The sequence below is a fragment of the Sciurus carolinensis genome, chromosome 12, assembly GCF_902686445.1.
Source record: "Sciurus carolinensis chromosome 12, mSciCar1.2, whole genome shotgun sequence".
NCBI classification, from domain to species: domain Eukaryota; kingdom Metazoa; phylum Chordata; class Mammalia; order Rodentia; family Sciuridae; genus Sciurus; species Sciurus carolinensis.
In genome coordinates, this window is record NC_062224.1 from 3,834,945 (window position 1) to 3,854,228 (window position 19,284).

The 19,284-nt window shown below is 45.6% G+C and overlaps 1 pseudogene; it reads right to left on the reverse strand.

Moving 5' to 3' along the window:
* Positions 1-15,511: 15,511 nt before the first annotated feature.
* Positions 15,512-17,855, reverse strand: LOC124961944 (serine--tRNA ligase, cytoplasmic-like; annotated as a pseudogene).
* Positions 17,856-19,284: the final 1,429 nt, after the last annotated feature.

A 19,284-nucleotide genomic window follows, 5' to 3' on the forward strand; every position in this document is an offset into this window, starting at 1 on the left:
CCAGCCGCCGCGAACTCCCCGCCCCCGCCCCGCAGGTAACCCAGGAAACCGGGCACACCACCCCTTCCTCCCCACGCCCGGACCAGACCTGTTCGTCTGCGCGTGCGCGCTCAGTCCCGCCTCTAGAGCCCCTGAGCCCCGCCCCCGCTGGGAGGGCACGCTGGGGTCGCCAGCGTGACGCGCGGAGCTTCCGAGCCAATAGGAGGGAGGAGAGCGGGCCGCGCGGGGCGGGGCCTGGCGGCGCGGCGCGGGGCGGGGCCGGCCGTCGGGGCTCCCGGGCTCTTGGGCCGTCCGCCCGGCCGCGCCGCGCTTTCTGGCACTTGAGTGGTGGCTACGTCAGAACCGTGGAGAGCCCGCTAGGCTGGGGCAGCTTTGGGTGCCTTCGCAGCGTCCGCTTCTTCTGTCTAGCGGACTCCTGTCCTGGCCCGTGTGGAGGTCCAGAGGCTGAGAATAGAGGGAACAGGGGAAGGGGTCGGGACAGAAGGCAGGGTTACCCAGGAGGATCTCTAGCCTCTCCTGAGCGGGAAAACTGTGTGGTGGAGTTACCTTAAGCTTCGTTCAGGAACTGCAGGGAGGCTCGCAAAGCCCTGTAGCATTAATTCAGTGCAGAAGTGCATTCGCCAATTCAGTCCCTGTGTTCGAGCACGCGTGCATACGGCGGACCCTGTGATACGGATTCTTTGCTTCCCAAACTTTAGTCAGGCTCTTGAACCTTCTCTTTGGTCCGTGTGTGCTCTTCCTTGTAAACTCCAACTGTAGCATATAACGCTGCCAAGGCAGTTTAGCATGAATCCTCCACCCTTGATATCTAATTAAAATTATTCACTCCCACCTTTGGTATCTGTTCATGCTGGCCTGCTTACAGCTGGAATCCTGTTAGGTTGGTTCCGCCAGAATTCACCCAACTTGATCTCTCCTCTTAGCAATTTTCTGAGCACGGACCCCTTGCTTCTTGACTGTAAATTCCCACTTATTCTTGGTGTATTCAGAATGGAACCCAGTTCTACACTGGGGTCTCTCTTCCCATATTGCAATGAATTTGTCTTCATCACTTTTCTTTTTGTTCCGCTCTGGTGTTTTGTTTTAACAACCATCAGTGAAATATGTCTTAGTCCAATCCCTCCAGAGCATGAAAGCCACAGGTTAAATGCAGGATGTTTCAGCTACACGGCAGACTGCAGGGTTCCACATGAGCTTGACAGACTGCTGCTGGGGGCAGTTCTCCTTTTCAGGGACTCCCCTCCTCACCTTGCAGCTACTGTGACCATCATGTAGAACATCAGAGGTGAGAAGGAGCTTGAACTATAAAGATAAGTTTGGATCATTCAACAGTTTTCAGGTTCTGAGTAATATAATATGTAAGCAAAAAGTCTACAAACTGGTAGGAATTGCTGTGGAATAAACAATGCTGATAATTTTTTTGCACAGAAGTAGAAATAATTCAGGACATTATGTCCAAAGGCTATAAACCAAAGGCAGCTCTAAATTCCTCAACTCACAGCTGGCCCAATGATAAGCAGAGTAAGTAGTTGCCCATTCATGTGGTTTAGAGGGGCTCTCCAGAAATTTCCCCACTTTAAAAAAATCTCCCCCATGACTGATGTTTAACCATTAGCAGTTTATATCTTTAGGTAGAGGTTACCCACTTCCCAGCCCACAGTCTTTGAAAATGCAAATACTCCAAAAATGGGCAGCATACAAAGTCTTTAACAATTTAATAAAAGGGATGCCTCAGGGAAGTGGGTGCTTATTTAATAAATGTATATGTATAATAAGAACCTACTGTGTGCTAGGTACTGTGCCAAGCACTACAGATACTTTGGTGTCTGTAAACTCAAAGAGGAAAAGGAAGCCAAACTTGACCTGTTTCACAATTTAACCCAGGGTTGAATCTACTCTTATTTGTACATCAACTTTTCATCAGCTAATCTTAAAAAACTTTTTTTTTTTTTTTTTAACAAATAGAAGTCAGAAATGTCAAGTAGCAAACTTTCTGTTTCTCTTGAATGGACGATAATAGATGACCATGATTTTATTAAAGCAAAAGAAAATGAGACAGATTTTATATGAAAATGACATTTGGTCCTTGAACTATTTTAATTTGTGAAAGGCACAAAGTAAAGTCATTTGTGACGATTCATTCCTCTGTAAGCTGAGTCATAAAGCATTTTAACCAAATGACTACAGTCCTGGTTTTGTTCAGGAGCGCCTTAGGACATTAAGTATACACATCAGATAAAATTTAGTGTAGGCTGGCCATGGTGGTACACGTTTGTAATCCCAACAACTTGAGAGGCTAAGGAAGGAGGATTGCAAGTTTGAATTTATCGTAGGTGACTCAGCAAGACAAAAAATAAAAAAGGCTGAGAATATAACTCTGGTAGATCACTTGCCCAGCGTGCACAAACTTTGAGTTCAATCTCCCATGCTGCAAAAAGAAGGAGAAGACAAAAAGGAAACCCCCTTAATGAAAAGATTTAAATGAGCACAAAAAAGGGTGTAATTGAGAATATACAAAAGAAGAAAAACTAAAGAAAAAGTGGTAAGTATATAGAAGGAAGTTCACTTATGTACATACAACATACTGGAAATTTTTAAAAAATATTTTTAGTTGTAGATGGACACAGTACCTTTATTTTGTTTATTTAGATTTTTTTATGTGGTGCTGGGGATTGAACCCAGTACCTCACATGGGCTAGGCAAACACTCTACCACTGAGCCACGACCCCAGCGTTGGAAAATTTTTAAGGGGTAATTATCTATAATTTGACTCTAAAATGATATTATAATACCAAGGCTTAAATATATAGTTAATGTAAATGTGCACAGTTTCACATTTTGTTATTTCCTATAATATCTTAAAAATTCTCTGTGAACGGATATGTAAATCAAGTCACGTCACACCTCTGCTCAGAAACCTGCTGTTGCTCCCCATTTCCCGTAGGTAAAAACCAAAGTCCTCACAGTGACTTTAAGAGCTCAAAAGCTTTTGGCGCCCACACCCCCATCTCTTCCTGCTCTCCCAGCACTGCAGATACACTGGGCTCTTTGCTATTAACAAACATCCCAGGCGGGTTCCCACTTTTAGGCCTTTGCACTGCCTGGTCCCTCCATTTGAGGTGTGTTTTCTCCAGATGACAAGAGAGAGCTCCCTTATCTCCTTCCTCTCTGTGTTCTGACTCTCTCTCCAATGAGGCCCACCCTCAGGACTGCCCTTGAACAGAGGCAAGAAGGGGCTCTGTCTTGGGACTTGAATTTCCCTTAGAAGAAAAGTTCCCCTAAAATAAGTTTATTAAGAAACATAGACTACCTGTCATTTGGGATCTGGCACTGAGTTGACATCCTGTAACCTGTAACTCGAAACATCACCTCTCTTATAGCACCTACCTATTTCTGACATATTCCATACTTTACCTATTCATTATGCTTCTTTTTATTGTCACCCCCATTTAGTCTGTGTGATTCTCAAGGGCAGCAATCTTTGTTCTATTTATGTACCCCAAGCACCAGAACAGTGCCTGACGCTTAGTAGGCAATCAGTAAATATTTGGATGAATGCTTTAAATAATTTAGAAAATTTTGTTTAAAATCAAAACAAATATCCAAGAATAAGTTAATCATAATTTCAAGATAAAGTTCTGCTGCTTCAATGCCTCCTGCAATGTACTAAAAAATAGATTTGGGTACTGGTGGAAGGAATACCGGACTACAATTTCTGTAACAATAAAATGGTTGAAGTTGTACAGATAGCTAAAATCATAAATTTAACTGAAGACCAAATAATTGTTACATTAAAAATTATACAGATTTAGTTTTAGAGTACTTTATTTTATTAGGATGTATATAAATCTTTTAAAATGTCTATTTTAATAGGTACCTCAAAACTTTATTGAAGTGATGAATTAATGGTTACTGTCTTCATTTAGTTGATAGCAACATTTTGCAAACATTATCAGATTAGATTTTAGTAAGCTTCTTTTGTGTCATTTTCTCTACTAAATCACAGGTAGCATTTTAAATCCCCCCAAACATCTATACTTTACTCAAAAACTCATGTCATTGCATTAAAAGAAGATTTGTAAATTTTAAAAAAAGAGTTTAGGAGATGACCTTTTCAACCAGCTAGAAGTGTTTAAAAAACAACCCGAGTTTCCTTCTTTGCTGTGGAAACCTCTGCAGAGCGTGACTCAGTATTCTCTCACGTGTAGGAAAGACCTGCTGTGGACAACGTGTCATTCATTCTCATAAGAGTGTTTCTTTCTTTTTAAAAATCTGACTTGCTTTTCTGCTTATAGGAAATATGTGCTATAGGAATAATTTTAAACATTAGAAATTAGAAATACATATCATGTAGAAAATAAAAAGTATTCTGTTAAGAACAAATAAAAAATATATAATAAAAAAAATGGGAAAAAGTATCCTGTGATCTTATTCCAAAGATAATCGCTAGTAATTTAGCCACATTACCACAGATGTTTCAGCACACACAAACATGATTGTTGTTATTCTTGTCATGATTACTGTTGCCATCAATGTCATGAATAAAAAGGATGTAGGTCCTTTGTTGAGCTTAATTCTTGGTCAAGGGATTTACTTGGCATTTCTTATTTAAATAGCAAATATTTGTCTGTCCTAATTCCTGATATATTCTTGTGGTCAACAAGTTTCTGATTAACTTTCAGCTGTGACCTACATGAACTGTTCATTTTGGAAGAGGAAACAAAGTCTGCCCTACACAATAGTCAGGCTAAGAAGCCAAAGGAAATGAAGAAACATTTTCCTTAGAAAAGCAGGTTTCCTATCCAGTTCTATGTATAAAGTTGAAGCCCAGGTGATCAGAGCAGATCAAAGATCATAAGGACTCTCTAAAGGTCACATAGCTCGTTCTGAAGGAAACCAGGAAAATGTAGTCCAGGTGTTGCAGAGATCTACACAACAGCAACTCTCTTGACTAGTTCAAAGTGGCAGCTGGAAAAGATCAGATGGGACCAGGAGGTTCAGGGTAAGGAACAGGTGATGTATGTGCCCCACTGCCTACTTCAAAAACGGTTACACGAGAGTCTTAATTACATTTTCTCTATCATTTTATGTATGGCACACTTTTGGACCATTTAAAAAAATGTCTTTAACTCTACCTAATACACAGAATCCATAGTAAGATTGCAAGATTGAGCCATTATTTTAAGCCGCCTTCTAATTATTTGAGCACCTCCTGTGTACTTGTGGTGTTGGAGGCGTTGGGATCCACAGATAGTTGAAAGATACTCCAGGTCTGCTGGGACTCCACACAGGCAAATAAGCAATCCTGGTGGAACGGAGAGAGGAATGGCAGGGACGTGCTTAGGATTCTCTGGAGTGGCATGGAAGGACATCCAAGCTCATCCCAGGTTAGAAAAGACTTCTTTGAAGGACTGACTCCAGACTCACCACGAAGACTCAGAAGCCTTTGGACAGGTCAACTTCTCCTAACTGCTTTGGTGCCTCTAGTCTAGGACAACATTTTTAATATAAGATCAATATAGTGAGTTTTGCACAAAACTGAATTTATTCCAAAGGCTGTCCTTTATTCTGGAACTCTGCCCTTCTGACTTTGGTGGAATTTCAGTAACCTTCCTTTTATGATACAGTTGGGCATGTCTTTAATGTCCTTTTTTGACCAATTGCTAAGAAAGTTTCTTCCCTGAAAAGGTTTGCTGCTTGGTTGATGTTGTTGATATGGTTGCTATGTTGCTGTGTGTCTGTGCATATGTGTAGTTGTATAAAATCCATGTGTCAAGAATGAATTAGACATTATTACCTTATGTGCATATATGACTACATGACAAGTTAATTCCACATCCTATGCAACCAGAAGGTTATAGTCCATTTATGTTAATGTGTCAAAGTGCATTCTACTGTCATGTATAACTAATTAGAACAAAAAGAAAAAAAAAGAATACACTGGCAGTTTGGCCAGGACAGGCAGGAAGGGTGTTCTAGGCCCAAGCTACTCCTTGGTCAGCAGGAGCAACATTACCTGGGCGTTTGTGAGAGTTCATGCCCCAGACTCACTAAATTAGACTGGGTTAAAGTTTTAACAATAAAGTTTACACAATATTTGTGTAATTTATGTCATTCAAGTTTAAGAAGCACTATTCTAAGAGAGGGAGCACCAGTGTAAAGACTGGCAAGAAGTCCCCTTTGTGATGGAGAAAGGGCAGAGACCAGGTTCTAAGAAGGGCGAGATGCTGAAAGGCAGGCAGGAGGCTGGCGAAGATGATCCCTGTCTGCCCTCACCCCCAATGTCATCCTGGTCATTTTTAACCTAGTTATGTTCCATCTCACTTAAAATGTCAATCACTTGCTGAAAAACCTCAAAGCATAGGTTAAACTGATAAGGACAGAGATCTTAGGCCTATTGTGCAGCAACTAGTAGGAGCTGATTAAGCATTTCATAACTCTAGCAAGTCATACTAACTCTCCAGAAGGGCTGGTGGAGAGTCTGTTTGAATTAGGACCAGACATCCAAGAATAAAATTGTACCCCAAACCAAGTGTGCTGTCTCCGCTGCCAGGAGTCCTGTTCCAGAGAACTGCTTCCACATCTCATCCCTTACCTACATAAGACTTGCACTGAATGTTCAAAGGGCACAGTCTTTCCCTTTCGGTGTTACAAGTTAGGATTTAAATTAAAATGTGCTTTTCCCCTTTTATCAATTAAAAGAGAAAGAACATCTGACATAACTGTGGCAGACAAACTGCTGGGGTCCTCCCTCCCTCTGCTGCTTTCCATAGCATCGCTATTTTTTTTTAAATTTGTTTCTCTTCTCAAATATACCTTGAGTTTATTAAGTTGTCAGTACCCATGCTTTGACTTTTTGTGTTCCCAAGTGCCCCAGACAGTGCTCAATAGATTTTTTTTTTTAATAAATGAGGAATATAGCAGTACGGAAATATACAAAGAGCTGACGGAATTTTCTCTGACCTATAGTAACAGGGTCAACTGAGGTTATGTGTCCTCTCACACTTTGGCAGATTTTATTTAAATTCTGATTTTGGTACCACCAGATATGCCATCTTATTGAAACCAAACTGCATAATCCTGGAAGTGCAATGATCCTACACAGAAAGGAGATTTGAAACACACAGTGATACTGGAACCAATGCAGACATTAGGTTGGAAAACCAATCACCAAAATGTTAAAAAGAGAAGACAGGATAGCAGGGTGTCAGTAGATCCTAAAAATCTAACTGTGGGAAACAGTCGATTCTGTTTAGATATATTAAATCATGCTTGCAGATTGCAAAGGGCTTTTTAAATAAGCAAGCAAGGCTCTTCAAAATTTCTAGGCCTATTTAATAACATAAATTTCTGAATTTGTATCCATATTTAAAAACAATCCCGTCATTTCCCACACTAGTGAGGTAGGGCAGTTCAAGCAGCAAGCTCCAAGACAGTATCCCAGAAGCAGGCACAGGAGCAAGTGGACTCAGCCTCCAGCAGGATGCAGACTCCAGGCCAGGAGGCAGTCTGGGAAAATCCACTCCCTCTCCAGACAGGGAGTGGCTCTGGCCCTGGAGGAGGACTTTGTGGCCCATGGGCAAGCTGCTGTTTGACCTGGCTTCTCCTGAGTTCCACGCTCCCTGGCCATTGACCCAGCAGACCCGCTCTCCCTGATCACACTGAAAACGATGGTGATGCTACCCTGCTGCCAGTGCTGGCGGACTGCATGAGCTCCTTCTCCAGACATTGAAAGCATCAACCCAGAATCTAAGGCCACCAACTCAAAGCAATAGATGACCAGGAAATGCACTGTAAGGCACCATCCCAGGACCTCATACCCGGCAGGATAACCTCCCCTGGTTTGTTTCCTGCAGAACCTATAGCACCATTTCTGCAATGCAGCTGTGACTGGTCATTAGGTCTAATAGGAGAGCAATTGTTTCCTGATGGGATACAGAGCTGCATTTGTTGGCAGCTGTGCTTCTGCTCATTGTTGGAAACCTGACTTTTAACCCTGCGCTTGCCATCCACCACCCCAGACTCAGGCAGTCCAGAGAACTGAGGTCCTCATGAATTGCAGGCAGCAACTAGGCAGCAATTAAGACACACCTGTGCCTGTGTCTTAATACCAAGAAGTGGTCTGGGAACAGTCAGCACTGGGGAGGTCACCTTTGTAGGTTTGAGGGATTTTCCTGAAATCTGAATACATCAAGGCCAACATATACTAGCTCTCCAAAATAAGTCAAATTGCTTGGACACTGGAAACTGATCTTGCAAAAAGAGGAGGATATGTCAAGAGTGATTGAGTACCAAGTACTTTTACCTCCAGTGCAGCCCAGGGGCACGCCAGGCACCACCTGCATTTACTGGCTCACTGACCAGATGCCTGAGAATAGTGTGGAAGACACAGTCTGAAGGGAACCGGAAGAGGGAAAAAGCATTTCCCTCCAAGTGCATACTCAGCCTTTTACACCATTACACTCACCTTCCCCCTCTTGTTAGGAATGCCACCTTTATTACATTCTGATCGCTTTCTATTTTCCAGGCTGTTTCTGAGCTCCCAAGAATGGAGGAATATAGATCCTTAAACTGATAGTCCTGAAAATGGATCTGGATTTTTCTGAAGAAACTGCAGGCTCATTTTTCTCAGACTCAACTGCTACCACCCACATATAGCACTAAGCCCTCCCTGTCTCATATATACTGGCCATCAGTGACATCTCCTGAATTCTGTCATTGTTCCAAACATGTTTTCCTTTTTACTGACCGCTTTCTCAAGTTTAGGGAATAAAGACAGAGGAATGGAGGGTGGAGAATATATCCCATTTGATATTGCTTTATCAATCTATGTGAAGAAAAAAATCAGTAGGCTTGCCTACAACCCACAGCCTTCTACCTGCGAAGCACCGATTAGCACACACATCTTTCTTTCTTTTTTTTTTTTTTTGTGGTACTGGGGATTGAACCCAGGACCTTGAACTTGTGAGGCAAGCAGTCTAGGAACTGAGCTATAGCCCAAGCCCAAGCATGTGCATCTTAACACGTGAAAGACAACCACGGAGGCTGGAAGACCTAAAAATAAGTTGACTGGTCAGTTCTTCAAAGGCAAGAAAGTCATGCTTAGTTATTACTCAGTAAAAGTGTCACCAACATCATAATAGTGACTATAACCACATCTTTGCCACACCTAATGCATACACAGAGTCAGAAGCAACCATGCAAAAAGCAGTTAGAGTACTTATTCTTAAAGTCTAACCCAAACTGCTGTCCAGGCACACATGCCACGCAGGACTCCCTGTCCATTTTCACCAATGACTGTTTTTCTTTTCTGTGCCTGTGCCTTATTTTTAGAAAACTGCCCCCTCAACTGCTCTTTTCAAATCCCACCAGCACCTTCCTCTTTGCCTTTACTTGTCCCTGAACTTCTTCTTCCTCAAAGGTTTTTCTTTTCTAGACGGTAATGACCAAGTATTGCTACAATTCACCCCTTGAGGAATTCTACGTACCTTCCTTTGAGAGAGGATGTGAGACCAGTCTGCTGCTATGCAGCTCTGCTGAGAGTGCCCCCAAGCACCTCACGGGGTGCAGGTCGCTCTGCCAGTTCAGATGGTCCCCTTTCTTGAGGTTACCAGAATGCTTTCATTGGGACTGCTTTGTTATCATGAATGGAAACGGACACTTGGTATTTTACTGATGATGAAATGAGCCTAGAGAATTAAGTAACTTACTGTAAGTAAGGGCAGGGCCCCAACCGAGTTTCCTGGCTCCACATTCCCAAGCAGATCACAACAGAGCGGTGACTACGAAACTTACTAACTGTATTTCTCAAGATTTTCTTCTTAGAGTCTAATTTTAGATTTCGAGTGCTGTTCAGGTTTCAACCAGTTTGCAACTCCTGCAGAAAACTGCTTTCACTGCAGGGAAAAATCAGACATCCTCTGCTGGGCATTGGTTGTGCTCTAGTTGTCTAAGATTCCTTGGAGGGAATTCATGTGGGACCACAGACCCACACTGAGGATGCTCATGCAACAGGCACGACTACCTTTGAGGATGGAGAATAGAGGGTGGTCCGGAAACCTATTTCTGGGTACATACCGATAGAAAAGAAAGAAGGCATTCAAAGAGACATCTGTACCCATGTTCATAATAGCATTATTCATAATAGCCAGGGGTGGAAGCTACCCAGGTGTGTGCTGATCAGTGAGTGGATAAAGAAGATGTGGCCTATCCATAAATGGATTATTATTCAGCCTTAAGAAGGAAGGAAGTCCTGACATGTGCTATAAACAGATGAACTTTGGAGACACTGTGCAGAGTGACATGAGCCAGTCACCAAAGGACAAGGACTGGAATAGTCCACGTAGATGAAGTCACATCCATAGAGATGGAACGTAGAAGGGCAATTCTAGTGACTGAGGGAAAAGGAGAGTGAGCAGGTAGCATCTGTGGATAGTTTCAGTTGAGGAAGATAAAAAAAGTTCTGGAAAGGAATGTTGGGGATGGTTGCACAACAATGTGAAAGTAGTTGATATTGCTAAGTTGTACACTTGAAAATGGTTAAAAGAGTAAATTTTATGTTACGAATAATTAGACCCACACACAAGATTAGGAGGCAGGACAATGAGACATGGGAAGACTTCACAGAGGAGGTGGCCTTATCTTGGAAGATGAGAAAGACTGAGTATTCCAGTCTCAGGGAATGACACAGGCAGTGAGAAGCCTATCCCAAGGGCCTATGAGGGAGCCACTAATACTTGGCTGACTCCAGCACTGGATCCTAGCAGGTAGGTTACAGATGACCCTGCAGTGGCAGAGGGGCAGATCTGGAAAGCTGAAAGTTTGGGCTTTATTCTGTAGGCACTGAGAAGCCACTGCAGTTCTTGAAACTGGAGAGAGGACCACACTTGCATTTTGGGAAGATCAGGTTGGTGAGGAGTGAAGAGTGGATCAGAGGAAAAGGGCCCAGAGGCAGAGACGGTGGCAGAAAGACTCTGCACCAGCCTGAGAGAGAGACGAGGACCTTAGCCAAGAGGATGTGGACATAGAGAGGGGTGTTGAGGAGGACAAAAGAACCCTTGCAAGGCAGGGGCGAGCAGGCTCCTGGAGGGGCAGATGCTCCCAGGCTGCTCGCTTGGCTTCTGAGCGAATGGAGTTGTCTTTCTATTCACTCCTGGCCCCTGTCTACCTCCAGCTAAGCTGATCCACATCTCCAGGTGCCCCAGCTTGCAGAATGATTGCTCAAAAACCCCTTAATGGGCTGGGGATGTAGCTCAGTTGGTAAACTGCTTGCCTTGTACGCACAAGGCCCTGGGTTCTAATCCCTGGCACCACAAAAAAAAAAAAAAAAAAAAAAAAAAAAAAAAAAAAAAAAAAAAACAACCCTTAAATCTCAGTTCTTCTACTCCAATGGCCCACCTCCTGACTTCCAGACTGTCACTCCTCCCAATAGGGCATGGTCCAGGCTCTCTCGAACTCATTCACAGTCTCATTGTCCCTTCATGATTCTCCATGCCAATCTGTGCCAACTCTTATAATTTCCAAAATCAGGGGGTAGAGATGGATTTGAGATGTCCTTAGATTAGGTCAGGAATGTCACAGGGCTCAGAGGATTGTGGGAGGGCTAGTAGTGAGGAGAGGAAAGGTAAAAAAGAAAGCACATTTGAATATGCTCAGTGTGATGGGCCTTGTCTCATAATATCCCATGTGGACCCATCTGCATCCATTTACTGTGTGAGTTCTTATAACAACATCAAGCCTCAGACAAACTCAATTTCTTTGCCCCAGAATAGGTACTGGAATCTCTCCAGTGAAGGTCTCCAGCTCACCCCCTTCGGACCCTCATCACCTTCCTCAGATACCCTCCCTTCGGGTTCTCTGCAGAGCTGGCCACCCTTTGGGCAAGCAGTCTGCGGGAGCCCGTGTCCGAGGGCACCAACCTGGAACCCATCAGGACCACCTTTCCCAGTATACCCAAGTTCTCAGCCAGCACCCAGCCTGCCACCTAAGCTGCCCATGCTCTCTGCTAGGCATGGGCACTAGGCTGTCTCAGAAACAGGCCAGCCTACCTGCACAGGGATTACTTTCCTCAGGCGAGCAAGGACCTTCAGTCGTCACTCTGTAGGCATCTCTGCTGTGGGCCCATCGGCAGCCACCCACTCAGCCGCAATGGGACTGGTCTCCTCCATGCCAGTAGCCAAGCTGGGTCTCTCGTTTGCAGTGAAATCCTGGCCTCTGTTCAGCTGGCTTCGGGTAGCATCATTCTCCTGGCATCACAGGGACATGAAACACTGAGGCAGCCTGAGGTAGCATGGGCAAATGCTGCTGTGCTCTCCGATGGCACCCGAGGAAGACGCAGTGGTGAAGCAGTGTGGCAGTGTCTCCATGCAACTCAGGAGCACAACGCTCACCTCAGGAGGGCCAAGCTGCCAAAAGCCCAATGCACCAGACACTCTGGCACGACACCTGCTCTCCTGAAAGCCAAGAGTCCCTGGGACAGTGTTCTGTAAACCCTTACACCGCTTTTTCATTAGGTGATGGGGCTTGGAAATCTGTTTCCAGGAAGGCAAATGGCCCTCTCTCTCTGGTTCCTTGGCAGGTGGCCACGCTTGTATCACATGGGAAATTTGGCAAATCAAGTCCAGTTCCTTTGCAGTGCGGCTGCAGCAAGGAGTTCCAGTTAGTGCTTTCCTGGTGGCTCCTGTGACTCGTGGCTTCTTGACTTCTGCAGAGGGGGCAGTCCTGAGTCTCCCCGTGGGGATCATCCTTCCTCTTCCTTGAGAAGTCTGCAGTCCTTGGAGGAAGGAGAACTGAACTGACGCCAGAAGGAGGCCCGAATCGAGTCCCGGTGGCCGCCTGCCTTCTGCTCGCAAACTCAACACACCTGTGGTGTTGCGGCTTCGCCTTTCCTTTGCGCTGACATCTGTCGCTCCTCTACCCTCCCCTCCAGCTAATGTTTCCTTTTTAAAGTGTCAATTATAAATTACTGTTGTCTTTTTAATCCCATGCCTGGTATGAACATCTGAATTAATATCTATTAATAAATTCTTATATACGTACATATTCGTATAAAACAATACATTTCTATTTTTTATTGAGTAATTATGTCAGATCCTGGGCTAGTACTTTATGAACATTTTCCTATTTAATCCTCACACAATTCTGCCAGGTGGATATTTTTACTCCCATTTTACAGGTAAGGAATCCAAGATCTTCCCTATGTTGCTCTGCTTTTGAACTGTGGCGCCTGGCCTTTTAACTCCTAAGTCCATCCTCTTGGCTGCTAACTTGGTCAATGTCTGTGGGGGTGTGTTGCACATATGCATATAAAGACCACATAATAGATGTGCAGTAAATATTTGTTGAGTGACTATGATGTAGTATTTGTATTTGCTCAGAACGTCCAGGATACTACTTTGCTAGAAATTGATACTAATCACATTATTTTATGGATACAGATTGTGGCTAAAGATTTGCATCATAACATCACACTGGAGACTAGAACAACAGCTATTCAAGTGGATGCTTATAATAGATATGACCACATGACTTACAGTTCTCCACTTCCACTCCCGGCTCAAGCCGAAAGCTCCTGGCAGTCTTTTAAATTAGTTCCTCAATAAATACTTGTAAATGTAATCTAGCATACCCTGTGCCATGGAGGTGTCAGGCCCTCGGTAGGTAACTTCTCAATAAATAGTTATTGCACTGCGTGGGCCAGGCCTGTGGATCACGGGCTCTCAGTGAAGCAAGTGTGTGTTTGACTGTATTTATCATCCTTGCACCGGCTCCAGCTTAATTCAGGGATCTAGGAGTCAAAGGGACTTAAAGGGAATTCTTTATCTTTCTAACATGAAAACTGGCTAACTGTTGTGGGTAATAAAATCCCTATCAATGTAAGCCTCTAGGAAAGAGAGTGAAAGAAGCTGTTTTTACTTTGAGAGGTTTGTTAGCTCTGTTTCAGATTATCACACACACACACGCACACACGCGCGCGCACACACACACACATGCAGCCCTGAAGTACTTTGAGTATCTGTGACTTCACATCTCTAAGTGTTATTTGCATCTCTCGTGGTGCTTCCTACCTCACTTAATTCTACCACTGTCAGGTCACCTGCCACGGCCTAATGGACTGAATTGATATTTTCTTCCTGAAGGCTTTTTGGAGGACAATATATCTTGGTCCTATTATGAACTCAGGGGCCCTTGTTAATAAATACAATGCAAATGATTCATGTCAAAGTCGGAGAGCTTTTACAGGTGGCCAGCATTTAAACATTCTTCTGATGCACAGAGTGATAACAGGTGGCCCCAAAAAGTGAATCCAGATTCCAAAAACAGGGTAATTAAAGATAAAAAAAAATACAGCGGGGCTTGTATAAATGGGGTGACTATAACCCATTGCCTGAGATGAACTGATCGTCAGAGTTGGGCTCTGAAAAACCTTGGAATAATTCTAAAAGCATGACATTTAGTAGAGAAAAATGTCAGCCCTTCCAACTGAGTCCAGAACATCAGTAGCTGAGTGCAGAACAGGCCCAACACCTGTGGGAAGAACTGTTGAGGTTTTAGTCGGAAGTAAGCTTGATGTGAACGAATGGTTCATATATGGAGCCTTTCATCCCTCCTTCTGCTGTCTGTCAAAACATAAAAGCCAAGTGGGCTGACGGGTCTGCCCTGGGGGCAAACCCGCTATTTGGTGGGACTGCCCACCACCTCTGCCAACAAAGGCTATTACTGAGAACTCGCAGCTGCTCATTGTCCATTTATCCAGCATTACAAATTCCAACTTGTCACGCAGACTTGACTCACACCTGTCTGTGCCCTCCCCTGCCCAAATGGTGACTAGCACTGTCTAGAATAAAGGAGGTGAAGGACTCTCTCAGCCATGCTGCTTGGGCTTCATGGGTACTTCACGCAGCTTGGGCCCCAATCCAAGAACTGTACTGAAATGCATTCATTCAGGGAAGGAATGCTCAGGACCAGGAGTCTTCAGACTGTGCCACAAAAGGAAAGAGTTTTTAAAAGCAGAAAACTTTCTCCAGAAGATAAAAAGATGGCAGTGATCAAGAAAGATCAGAGGGCTGCCACCTGGCAGAGGGAGTCTGGTTATCCGTGTGACCACAGCAATGGCACAGGGAGACTTCCCTGTGGGGTGTTCCAGCTCTGGGAGGAAAGTCACATGGTACCAACACAGAGAGGGGGCTGCAGGTGCCAGAGGGTAACTGTGCTAGAATAGATTTCAGAGCTCTTCAGCCCACCAACCTTGAGGTTCTAAAGAGTTTCTAAGGAATCCTTTGTTTCCCTCCGCAGCAAGGCTTTATTGCAGGGTTTTACAGTGAGTAGTGGTAGACCCCATACCCAGGTGAGGGCCAGGGTACCTGTGCTCCACGTAGCCCATGGTTCACCTTGTAGCTGTGCAGTCAGATGGGACTGTGCCGTGAGTGGATGCTTGGCCTCCCTGCTCCTGGGCAGGCTCTGCCATCCCAGGTGACAGAAATGAAATCCAGCAAACCAGGAGGAAAGATGTTCAGGCATTGGTGACCTCCGGGTTCTGCAGCTGGCTTTCCAGGGTGGCAGCTCTTGCTGCCACTTCCTTTTTGCTGTCCTTGTGTTGCTTCTTCTGCTTCTTTAAAGGCTCCTGGTCAATGGGTACAGGCTTCCCAAAGAGGATCAGTTCTTGGCTGTCCTGGTGGCATGAACTCCTTCAGTTTCTTAGGCATGACGCTGCCCTGCTCCTCCTGGTAGTTCTCCAGGATGGCGGCGACAGCACGGGTGGTAGTGTGCATCACAGTGTGGACAAACTTCGCCTTACTCATCATCTTCTTGGCCTGCCTGTATCTGATTTGGAGCTGGCAAGCCTGATAAGCTATGCAATTAAAATGAGAGATTAGCCCTTTGTAGGTGGACACAATACCTTTATTTTATTTTTATGTGGTGCTGAGGATCGAACCCAGGGCCTCACGCATACTAGACGAGTGCACTACCACTGAGCCACAACCTCAGTCCTGAGATTAGCCCTTTGAAGGCTCCTGAGCCTGGAAACCAGGCCTCCAGGTCAAGCATCTTATTGGCAGCATGGTTCCAAGACCCTGAGACAATATTCACACCGTGGTAAGGGATCCCCAGAGACTGTAGACCTCCTCTGCAGTGGCAATCATCTCTCCGAATGTCCCCCACGACTTGTCATGATGCAGTGGTGAGTATACAAGCTGTCCAGTCTTCTCATACTGATGGACTCAAAGATACTGCAGGTGTCAGCACCATGGGAACCAACCTCCTGGAGAAAGCAGGTGGACAGGTCAGCACTCTAGATGGCAGATCCTCCAGCCGCCGCCACTCATCCTGGTGGAGAGAGCCAGGGGCCCCTCTGAGGTGGTGATCAGGCGTTTCTCACCATAGGACTTGTCGCCAGACTGCTCTGTACCTTTCCGATCACCTTATAAAGTCCTCCATCAGACTGGCTGAGCTGTGCCACCTCCTGCATGACTTCCTTGCTCACCAGAAAGGAGGTGTAAAAAGGAGCATAGCCCCGACGCCCCAGAGTACGGAGGGCATACTGGATGAGCGCCTGGTCCGGAAAACCAGCACCCTCGGGAAGTACCCTCGACCCTCAGCCGCCACGGCCCCTTTATGCCTTCAGAGTCACCTACCACCACCCAGGTCCACGGGGACATATTTCCTCCTGGCGGCACAATCACCCCAAAGCCTCTCTACTTTGTTGTCTGCATCCTTGTCACTACTGATGGGCACAGAGGGGTGCACAGGCTCCCAATCTCTCTGGTGGCTTCGTCGATGAGGACAATGAGGAGTCAGACTTTTTTGACTTGCGAGACTCTCAGGTTAGCTAAAGCATCTGCAGTGAGTCCATTGAAATTCAACACGTCCTCTGGAACAGACTCACCGTCTCCCCTGTCCTTTTTTTTTTTTTTTTCCATTTTCTCTCAGATCATCTTGCTACATAAGTTCTTCAGCTTATTCAAGTTGTCTGCCCCAAATCTACATCGTTGCTGTCCACCTTCACCAGCTAGTCTACCAGTTCTGGGTCCTTGAAGTGCTTCTCCTGTTAAGGACCCTTGATTCTTGAAATTACCATCTCTCTTCTCCACTGAGCCTCACCTCCCAGAATCCTTTCTTATTGTAAAAAGGAGGGACCCATCTGGTGGTTCCTTAAAGTGAAACACAGAATTACCATATATGCCAGTAATTAACACTTCTGGGTATAGAACCCAGAGAGTTGAAGCAGGGTCTCCAACAGCTACTTGTATGCTAATGTTCCTAGCAGCATCATTCACAATGGTTGAAAGGTGGAGGCATCCCAGTGTCCACTGATGTATGAATAGGTAAACAAAATGTGATATACCACAAAATGGAATATTCGCTTTAATAGGAAAGAAATTCTGGCCTGTGCTACAACCGGGTTGCATTTTGAAGATATTAGACCAAGTGAAGTAAGCCAGTCACAAAGGTCAAATACTGTATGATCCCACTTATGGGAGATACCCAGGGCAGTCAATTCACAGACAGAAAGTAAAATGGTCATAGCCAGGGGTGGAGCAGGGGGAACCAAGAGTTGTAGTTTGCTGGCGACAGACTCCAGCGTCAGATGGTGGTGATAGTTCCACAGTACTGTGAATGTTTTTAATACGTGGGTTTTACAAAAGGAGCGTGTGCAAGGAGGGGGTCTGACTGCTTGGTATTGAATGTCCAAGGATGAAGGCTGGCCCCAGCCACGGTCCCAGCTGTGTTCCAGATAGTAAGTGCAGTGAACTTTCAGGTCAGCCCTGTGGTGCACATGCTCCCAGACAGAGCTGGACACAGAGCTTCCTGACCCGCACATCCCTGTCCTCTGACCCGTGCTTGGAGCCCTCCATACAGCCCCTTCCGCTGGATCCCCCCTGAACTGTGCACCACCCACCTGTCCAAGAGCAGCTGGCTCCAAAGTTCTCTGAGCCTAAGGCCATATGTAGACCTCTGCCCGTGGCCAGGCTGCCACAGTCGAGGGCAGGAAGCAGGAGTTCCTGGGCTCAGCTAGTTTGTGTAGGGAGGATCATATTCACACCATTTGACATGTCCTAAGAGCTGGAATTCCCACTAGAAGCCCAGAAAGCTCTCTGTTTACTCAGCACTCAAGTTGTGTTCCCAGATCTCAGCCCCACCCTGTGGGACCAGCTCAGAGACAGAGGACAGTCCAGAGCTCCACGGCCAAAGTGCTTCTCAAGGTCCAAAGGTCATGAGAAGGGCAAAAACTCTAAGACCACATTCACCTGTTTACTTAAAGGTTTGTTTTCCCCCAAGGTGTCTTTCGTTTTTTTATTATTTAAAAAAATATATTTTAAAAAATATATTTAAAAATATATTTTATTTAAAATCCTTTATTTTGTTCATTTATTTTTATGTGGTGCTGAGAATCGAACCCAGTGCCTCACACATTCTAGGAAAGTGTTCTACCACTGAGCCACAAACCCTAGCCCCCGCAAGGTGTCTTTTAAAGGTCACTGTAAGGATAAAGATACAGAGGCTCTCAGAGAGGAGACCTAGAAGCCCCTTAGGGAAGGAAGGCCTGGGACCTGGACAAAGTCTGACCTGTTACTGCGCCTGGCCCAGTACCCAGGGCCTGGTAAGAACAGGAAGTGTCTGCCCAAAGTCTCTGGGAAAATAAACAGGCCTATCTGTTGATGTTTGATGGGCAAATACTGTTCTTGTGAAGAGCAAAACAGACTCTCCAGTTGAGGCATTCCTGAAAGGTGAGGGGGGAAGCAGAGCCCGACCTCCCCAGGGACATGTTCTCAGTGCAGTGACAGATTCACAGGTCAGAGTGACATGGCTCCCCAGCTGCCAGGCTTGAGCTGCTGGCCCCCTGCTCCCTGCTGGGAAGCAAAGGGCAGCGGAGCGGTGGAGCCTGCGGTGGCGTCCCAGGTGTATCGGAGCGTAAGTGGCCAGCATGACCTGCAGCCGCAAGGACCATGCAGGCACAGCGAGCCCGTGCCCAAGCCAGCCACCGTGCACTGATCTGTCACCCTGCGGCAGCCGGGCCTGGGCTGGGACCCACGCCTGCTGCAGAAGCAGCTCCAGGCAGCGCTGCCGCCCACCCCACGACCCTGACCTCCCGCTTCTGACCTGCCCGAAGAAAATGGAAGAGGGCAGCGCCCAACAGCGTCGGGACTCCAGGGTGACCAACAGCGTTGGTTCGTTTCCAAACCCTCTTTAGCATGAGTTTGGACCCACGGCAGCGACCAGAGTGTGTATAAACCCCTGGACTAGCATTTCTGAGGGTGCAAAGTTCCCTGTTCTCACTTGGCA